This window comes from Chinchilla lanigera, unplaced genomic scaffold, assembly GCF_000276665.1.
Source record: "Chinchilla lanigera isolate Chin_1 unplaced genomic scaffold, ChiLan1.0 scaffold00122, whole genome shotgun sequence".
Lineage (NCBI taxonomy): Eukaryota > Metazoa > Chordata > Mammalia > Rodentia > Chinchillidae > Chinchilla > Chinchilla lanigera.
In genome coordinates, this window is record NW_004955523.1 from 243,935 (window position 1) to 252,486 (window position 8,552).

An 8,552-nucleotide genomic window follows, 5' to 3' on the forward strand; every position below is an offset into this window, starting at 1 on the left:
AAAAATGTATTACCTTTCAAGTGACCACTCAGAGCAACTGGAACTTAATTCCACTGGGGAACCCCGAGAAACACAGTAGAAATGAGCCTGAGTTACACCCCTACTCCAAGATGAGAGCTGCTACAGTTATAGGCCAACTCTGTCCGCCTCCGGTCGAGAACTGCTCACAGGAGGTGTTAACTCTCCAGCATGCCAGCCTTTCAGGACGGTGTCCAGCGTGGGCTCTAGTGGTCAGAGAAAGCCCTTGGGCCATGTGGTACACACGTTAAAGCTGGAAATTGAACCAGTGCCCATGGAAACGGGAAGGGCCAAGGGGATAAGGATGGGGCACTGTCTTAGTCCATTTTCTGTTACTTTAACAGAATATCAGGAACCTATCAGCAATAGTTTATTTGGCTCATGGATTGAAAAGCTGAGAAGTCTGTAGACATTGTGCCCCAAGCCTCCCTGCTGCGTCCTAACCTGACAGAAGGGCGAGTGAGCATTTGTGAGCAGAGTAAGTCGGGTGAAGTGTCCTTTCATCAGAAACCCAGTCCCACATTAACCAACCCACGCTTGACATAATGGCATTATAGGAATCCATTCACAAGGACGCTGCCCTCATGGCTTATCACCTCTCAAAATCCCCACTTTTTAGTATTGTCAGTGGCAATTTAATTTTTTTTTTCTGGTACTGGGAATGAAACTCATGACCTTGCGCTTGCCAGGCAGGCACTGTGCCGCTGAGCTAAATCCCCAGCCCTGGCAATTTAATTTCAACGTGAGTTCTGGAGGGGGCATTCACACTATAGCAGGCACCAACAGTATCTCCTATAGTGACTGTAGTAGTCTGTTTTTCATTCCTATAACAAAATGCCTGGGGCAGGGTACTTTACAAGGAAAAGGAGTTTATTTTTGACTTGTAGTTCTGGAAGCACAGGTCTAGGAGCCTCCTTGAAACTAGGACCACATTGTGCAGCAAGAGATAAGAAGAGTGTCTCACTGTGGTCTCTTTCCTTCTCTTCTAAAGCCACCAGGATTCAATCACAGGGCTCTACCCTAATGGCCGCATCTAATCTAACCACTTTTCAAAGTTCCCACCTCTAAGCATCATGTCCACTGGGTTTCCACTCTCTTGGCACCATTAACATGAGACTCTGGGGGCTAAGCTGTTCCCTGAATTGGGGGGTGGGACAGCACCTTTCATACCACACCAGTGGCCATCACTGGAGTAGGAGCTGAAGTTGCCCTTTGGACCATGTCCCAGACCCGATCAGCAAGAAACCTCACACTCCCCTGGTCACGGTTACTGTCCTGGTAGGGCAGGGGGACAGCTGCTCATGACCCAGGCTGAGCCAGTCAGCAACCCTCCATCCTGAGCCCTGAGGGAAATGTTTAGTAAGAGGTTGCAGCACTGGAGTGATGTAAGCCTAGGGTTGCCAGGGCCCCCATGTGGAGAAAGCCTGCCAGGAAGTGAAGCTCACACAGGTAACCCAGAGCGGCAGACAGAGGAGGACTGAGCCGTGATGTTACCTTTTGAGCACCTGGATCTAACCAGGTGTCAAACTCATGCCTGGATCTAACCAGGTGTCAAACTCATGCCCTGGGACTTTTTACTGAGATGAAATGATAAATCCTCTTCTATCTTACATTAACTGATTGGATATGTCTATCACCTAAAGTAAAATAGTCCTGAGTAACCCGTGGAGCAATCACGATTCTCCAAAGTGTGGCTCCTATTCAAGTTTCTGTTGCTGTCACCTACCGTTATTTTATTCTAGCCCCGCACTGCTTCCAGACGTAACTGACTATCTGTGGCATGGATCTTGTGTAGGTACGCCCCCTCTGCCCACTCCAGCATAGCCCACTCCATTCCCACCCACCCCTCGCCCCAAAATGCACACTACTGCTTCTTCTCCACTCATTGTTCACAGCCTAGCTCTGGTCCTGCCTCCTGCAAAGATATTCCAACCACCCCAACCACAGCTGTCCTCTAGCTATGGTCAGACCCTGTCTCAAACAAAAAAAAAGAGTGATTGTCAAAAACCTAAAAGAATTCACAGCGGGAAGTTAACATATGTCAATATAATTTCCAGAATACATTCTCAAAGATGTAAATATCCTCTAGCTATGGTCTATACTATTCATTTGGTGCTTATTACACACAACTTGGCCATGCTTACAAACTGATGTAAATATATGTTCTCCCAGCTCCGCATCAAGACAAGAAGCCATATATGTGACTGCTTGTGTCTTTCACAGTGTTCCAAGTGGACGACTACCACAGTATTCAGAACAATGCTCTGGTTGGCTCAGATCTCTTTTTGGAAGTATCTTAAAAATAAGCAGACGGCTATCGCAGTTTTGGTTGGTTGAATGAAGAGCCCAGAGCACATACATTTCTTACTTCTCCATTTTGCCTGGAACTAACTGAGCTTAATGCTATTGAGGGAGGCCCAGGAGGGAATCTATCACTTCCCATACACAGTCAGGTGCTCTGAACAATTATTTTTTCTTGGCTACCCAAGGCTAAAGCTTGTGGTATCTACCACCCCTGACTTCCCAAAAGCCTTTACATAATCTCTCCACTTTTTCAGGATATTCACACTCTGTGTATGTCTGTATGTGTGTGTGTGTGTGTGTGTGTGTGTGTGTGTGTGTGTGTGTGTGTCCTTAGACATTTCTCAGCTTTCCACGCTCCTGGTACAAATATGTGGCTTAAGCTTTGCCACATGACATACTGATTTGGACTTGAGCTCCATGAGGAAATAGAAAGGGTGCAAGCACAAATTTTGTGAGTCCAGGTTGTAGCTGGTGCAGTAGCTGGGGGAGACAGTGACAGCCCCTTGCCTTTAGTAGAGGTAAGCACATCTATGATTGGTAGAGGCAGTGGCTCCCTACCAACATACCTGTGCTATGTGGCCTGGAGTGTGGCCCTCTAGCTTTTCTGACAAGTCCGCAATCCTTCTACCATCTCCAAATAAACCTCCTCTGGCTTACCTCCTAAAAGTGAACTAACTCCAAAAGTGAACTCTGCACCTGCAGCTGGGCATTCTGATCAGTCAGCTGATGTCCGTTGCCGGGCAGGGTGGCCTTCTCCGTGTTCCTGAATGGAAGTCATGTCACCCTCCCTGGCTGACGGCCAACTTCAATTCTCCCATAGGTCAGAACCTCCAGGGCCCTTGGCTCCATAGTATTGTACTGCTGGTATCCTGGAGGATTTTCTTGGCCTGAATAAAGATTTACTCATTCACTTTTAGTTTACTGGACGATTCCACTAAATAAATGTAAAATCACTCTGCATCTCCTAAAGATTTTCATGGCACTGAAAATCCAAGGTTAAAAAAAAATACTCAACCCTCTCTCCCAGTGTGAAGCTGCTTTGAAGCCTTCAGCCCAAGTTCCTCTCCTCGGGTTCCGCTGTTGGTCTCTGACTCAGCTAATTTTCCCCCGCTCTGGGCCTCACGAAGACCTTCCTTGTTCCCCCACCCTTTCTGTGCTGGGGGGCTAAATCATGTTTCCCCTATAGTGCCTGATTACTTCCCAATAAAACTTGGCCACATGTCCATGCGCTCTGAGGCTCTGATGCTGGTGTTATGGCAGAGGCTCATGCTTCACAATTGCTTTTCTCTTCTGCTTGACTCAGTTCTGAGGAAATACCTTTCATCCCTCTGCTTCCCGCTCTTCTCTCCATTTGGCTGCAGACAAGGCCAAGGAATTCCCCAGTCAGCAAACTGGGCCACTTGTTCAAATTTCACAGCCTTCCTTAGGGGTGCCAGTGGGGCAGAGCGGATAGGATCAAGGGGATTCCCTGATCTTCTGCTGTGAAAGCAAATGCATGTTAGGTTTATCTCTCTGTGGTCACCAAGGATTCTCCCAAGACATCCCATTATTCATTCATCAAACATCTGTTCCCTGCAGGAACAACTCTGGACTGAAACCCCACAAGGGAGTAAGTTCTGGGTAACTTGCCCATCACAGGCAGGGTTCACTCCACAAGTCCTTGCCAATAGCTTAAGAGGAAACAAGGACCCATGAGGCCCCCCAACTTTCAGGCCATGTGACCTTCTTGGCCCCATTCCAAGGACGTTCTGTTCCTCTTGGAGTGATGGCTTATTGAGGAAGTGGCTGTGTCATATCTGGGACAGGAAAAAAGTTATTTCGATCCCTGAAATAGTCACTGAGTTAGCACAGCCTTTTCAGGAACTGCGTGGCTGGCGGAGAAAGACCAGTCCTGAGGGAAGGCAACTGGGAGCTTGCGCTGCTAAGCAGAGGAGGACCACCTGGAGGAGAAGAGGGCCAGGTTGCCATGTCGATCCCCCAGAAGACGCCAGCCGTGAAATAGGCCAGGGTGGGGAGGCAAGGAAGTCAAGATGCAGAGGTCTCCCCACATTCTCGTGCACATAGGGAAGGGGAGAAACGGCCTCGCGCTCAGAGCAGGCTTGGATCCTGCTAGCGTTTGGGTCTGGGACGTCACCCAAAGGCCCACGTGTTAAGGTATGGTTCCCAGCCTGCGGCACTGCTGGGCGGTTTCAGGATCTTAAAGAGATAGGGCCCAGTGAGACGTCCTCAGGCCACTGAGGGTGCGGCTGGAAGGCTTCCTCATCCTCCCTTTTCATTCTGGCCACGAGACGAGTGGCTTTGCCGTTTGTTCTCCAGCATGATGAGCCACCTTACTGCAGTCCCAGAATCAATGGGGCCAGCAGGTCACAGACTGAAACCTCCAAAACTGAGTCAAAATAACCCTTTTGTCTAAGTTAAAGTACCTCAGGTTGGGCATGGTGGAGCACGCCTGTAATCCCAGCACTCAGAAGGCTGAAGCAGGAGGATTGCCAAGAGCTCAAGGCCAGCTTGGGCTACAAAGTGAGTTCAAAGCCAGCCTGAACTACATAGCAAAACCCTGTCTCAAAAACAAAAAAAAAAAAGGAAACAAAAATCTCATATAAATTCCAAAGTACGCTGAGCAATGGGAGTTCCCAATAGCTGTGAAGGCCTCTGTCTGGCTTGCAGGCCTTCCCTGGGTGCAGTGAGACACTGAAGGAGCCTCGTTTGTACATTTCCTTCAGGAATTCTGAGAATCAGGTCCCAAACTCAGCATTTTCACATCACTAGGGAAGACGGGGAGGCGGGGCGGGGGCGGGGGGACGGGTTAAACCAGAGAGCTCGTGGACCCACATGTGCTCCCGGTCAGAGGTCTGGCCACCACTTCAGGGAAAACTGAGACAGGCAGAAGGCTTTTGTCCGGGGAAGGTGATGGTTTCATGGCTGGGCTGTTTACCGGGCCACTTAGCACCCTGTAGGTGCTCAACACCCAACATGTATTGGGCGAACGGGGTTCATCTTATGTGGAGAAACTTTGTGGCAGTCTACATTCTCATTTTCTTCAAGAACAATACTACGCGTCCATCTGAATCTCAGGGTAGTAAAATGAGTGTGGATTTCATTTCTGACCTTTCAGTCAATTACGTTAATCTTCTTTATTTGCCTGATAGGTTGAGAGAAAAAAAAGAAGCATTCAAAGGCAGAAAGACATCCAGGTGTGGTGGTGCACACCTGTAATCCCAGCCCTCAGGAGGCTGAAGCAGGAAGATCGCCATGAGTTTCAGGCCAGCCTGGGCTACATGAGCGAGTTCAAGGCCAGCCTTCCCTACATAGCAAAACCTTGTCTAAAGAAAAAAGCAAAAAGGTAATAAATCTCATTTCAAACCCAGAGTTGTGTGTTTATCTTTAGGGAACCCTGGCCTCCTCCAGCGGTCTCTCCATTATCATACAAAAATAACATTCCAAAGCCAGGCCTGGTGGCACATGCCTATAATCTCAGCACTTGGGAGGCTGAGGCAGGAGGATTGCCATGAGTTCAAGGCCAGCCTGAACTACATAGTAAGACCCTATCTCAAAAAAAAACCCAAAATTCCAGAAACTCCAGGGCAACACTATTTTAAGCATCTAGTTGAAGATATTTCCCATACTTGCAACTATCTTGCATTCTGCGTCCCTGACAGACATCACTAATCTATGCCACTGACCCGCAAACTCCCTCAACACTGCATTCCAGACAGCCACTACCAATGAATTAGCATTCACAAATGCAAAGAGTTCAGTTTCATCCTTGCTCTGTGCATGGCAGTGTGCTATGCTTTTGTATCTTAATCATTCTGGAAATCTTCATACTACTCTTTATACTAATCAGTGAGCACTGAAATTATAGAGCCGCACATCTGAAAGGGAATTTAGAAGTCATCTAATTTAATTCAAAATGTGAAATGAGCCTGCAGCGCCCTGTATCGCAGGTGAGGAGGCTAAAGGGCAGGTTCGGCACCTTGCCCAAGGGAAGGGTTAGTTAGTGCCGTTCACAGACCCTCACATCTGCGCAGCACCTTAGAGACCACGAAGTGCGGTTGCCAAGCATCTTCTACCGCCCTTCACTCACTCAGTAAATATTTACTGATTCCTACTCTGTTCCATGCGCTGTGCTGGAGATCAGGAAGCCAGCAGTTGGAGGAGGTGGGGGAGAAAGGACAAAAGCAAGAAAGGGAGAAGAAAGAAAGGAAGGAAGGAAAGAAGGAAGGAAGGGCCTTTGACTCCTTCCATACATCGTAGAAAGCCTTAAAATTCCCCTATGGCAGTGGTGGCACACCTATGGCATGTGTGCTGCAGCGGGCACACAGAGCCCTCTCTGTTGGCACATGAGCCAAGTTGCCCCAGCAGCAAGCATTGGATAATGTTTTCTCTAAACTAAAACCTCAGCATTCAGGTTTAATTGCAGTGTTGGCACTCTGGATAAATAATTGGGTTTGGGGTGGCAGTCTGGGCACTCGTGTTTAGAAGGTTCACCGCCACTGCTCTGCTACCTAAGCAAGGGAGACAGTACTGTCCTCGGCTTTTTAGGTACCGGGTGGATAACAAGAGACATTACTATGACACTGCTTAACTATGGTAGGTCTAGAATTCACAACATCCTTCAAGTCACCCCTTTTGGATGAGGTCATTACTGCTGCGATATGGGGGCACCAAATTTCCAGGCCTATTGGCCATTTCTTCATCAGCTCACTGTTCATTTTGAGCTATTCAAAGTATGAAGGAAACTTCCCGGTTCTACTCCTCTATTTAGAGAATGACAGTGGTATGGTTTGTGTCTGGATGGACCCCCAAAGCCTCATGCAGTCATGGGGTGGGCTTCTAGAGTTTATGATTGGCCCATGGTCCAATGCTGGGATTACGGGGGTGAGAGCTATGCCAGCCCTGGGGCAGGCAGCCAGCAGACAAGGTAAGGAAGGGAAAGAGGCTTGCTCTTCCCACTGCAGCTCCTCCCTTTTGCTCCTGTTGCTTTTGCTCTTTTCCATTCCATGAACTGTTGCCCTCTGCCATGTGCCACTCTGCTTTGGAGCCAGCCAAGCATGGACTGAAGCCTCCACAACTGTGAGCTAAATAAGCCTTTCCTTCCTTAATTCTGGGCGTCAGGTATTTTGTCTCAGCAACGAGAGGAAAGTAACCAAGACAGACAGTAAATTCTCCCAACTCTGTTGAAACCATTTCAAAAGGCTTTTTTTTTTTTTCTGAAGACCTGTGCCCTGCCTGCCCCTGCAGCCCACACAGTGTGGTGGGAAGAGTACACACCTGGAGCGCACAGTCCTGGGTCTGGTCCCACTGAGCATCTGGCTCACCTTGGACAGCATCACATCTCTAGGTTCCCACTTCCCCATCTGCACGGGAAGTAGGCTGAGCCGTGAGATCTCTAAGCTTCCTTCCCACTGGCAGCTAATGACTCTGCCTGACCAAAAAGGAGTCAGGCTGCTCAGACGCACTTCACTTTCTTCTTTGACCAGATGTTCTGTGTAACAGCTGGCTCTGCAGCCCAGACCACCAGAACACTGCAGCTCCAGAGAAGGCACTGTGGTCCAGCAAAGCCTAAACCCCAAATTCTGATCACAGATCCACGGGTCATGTGAGCTGAGGGAACTGGGTGTGCAGGCCACCGTTGCCTCATCCCTCACACAACAATGGTACAACTAAAGAAGAAGCCGGGTATTTAAATGCTTTAAAACATTTTCATGTGCCCATTAAAGGGAAAGAGAGTTGTCCTAAGTTACTATGGAAATGATGTTTGGGTTGGAATCTGTTAGGCTAAAGACAAAAAGACCTCTGCAAAAATTCTTCAATTTAGTGAATAAATTAGTTTCCCAGAGGGGTGTGGATTAGCACTTCTCAGACTACTTTGGACGCACGCTAGAGTTGAGCGAATGAGTAAATCAGTTGTAGATCATGGGAGCTGTGTTTCTCGCCATCAGAGAAAGAAGAGGCAATGAGAGCAGGTGGGAAGTCAGAACAAACCCTGTGAGGTGGGGTTGGACTCAGAGACACCACTGTGAACTCACTTTTACTGAAGTATTTATACAGAGAGACACAGAAACAAATATGTGCCAGCAGGCCATAGTCATATGCACCTGTAATCCCACCACTCAGAAGGCTGAGGCAGGAGGATCACTATAAGCTGAAGGCCAGCTTGGGCCACATAGTGAGGTCAAGGGCAGCCTGAACTACACAAGGAGACCCTGTCTGCAAAAAAAGAAAGA

At 48.3% G+C, this 8,552-nt stretch overlaps 1 long non-coding RNA gene across 2 annotated transcripts in view; it reads right to left on the bottom strand.

Moving 5' to 3' along the window:
* The window catches only part of LOC106147145, a 24,234-nt gene that overhangs the window by 14,454 nt on the left and 1,228 nt on the right, over positions 1 to 8,552 (bottom strand). Inside the window, exon 1 of one of the 2 annotated variants that reach the window (XR_001231914.1) lies at positions 2,980 to 3,325. The exons of the other annotated variant lie outside the window; for it this stretch is intronic. This is a non-coding gene — a long non-coding RNA (uncharacterized LOC106147145). Of the gene's footprint in view, positions 1 to 2,979; positions 3,326 to 8,552 lie in introns of those variants that run through there. 2 annotated transcript variants of the gene reach the window in all.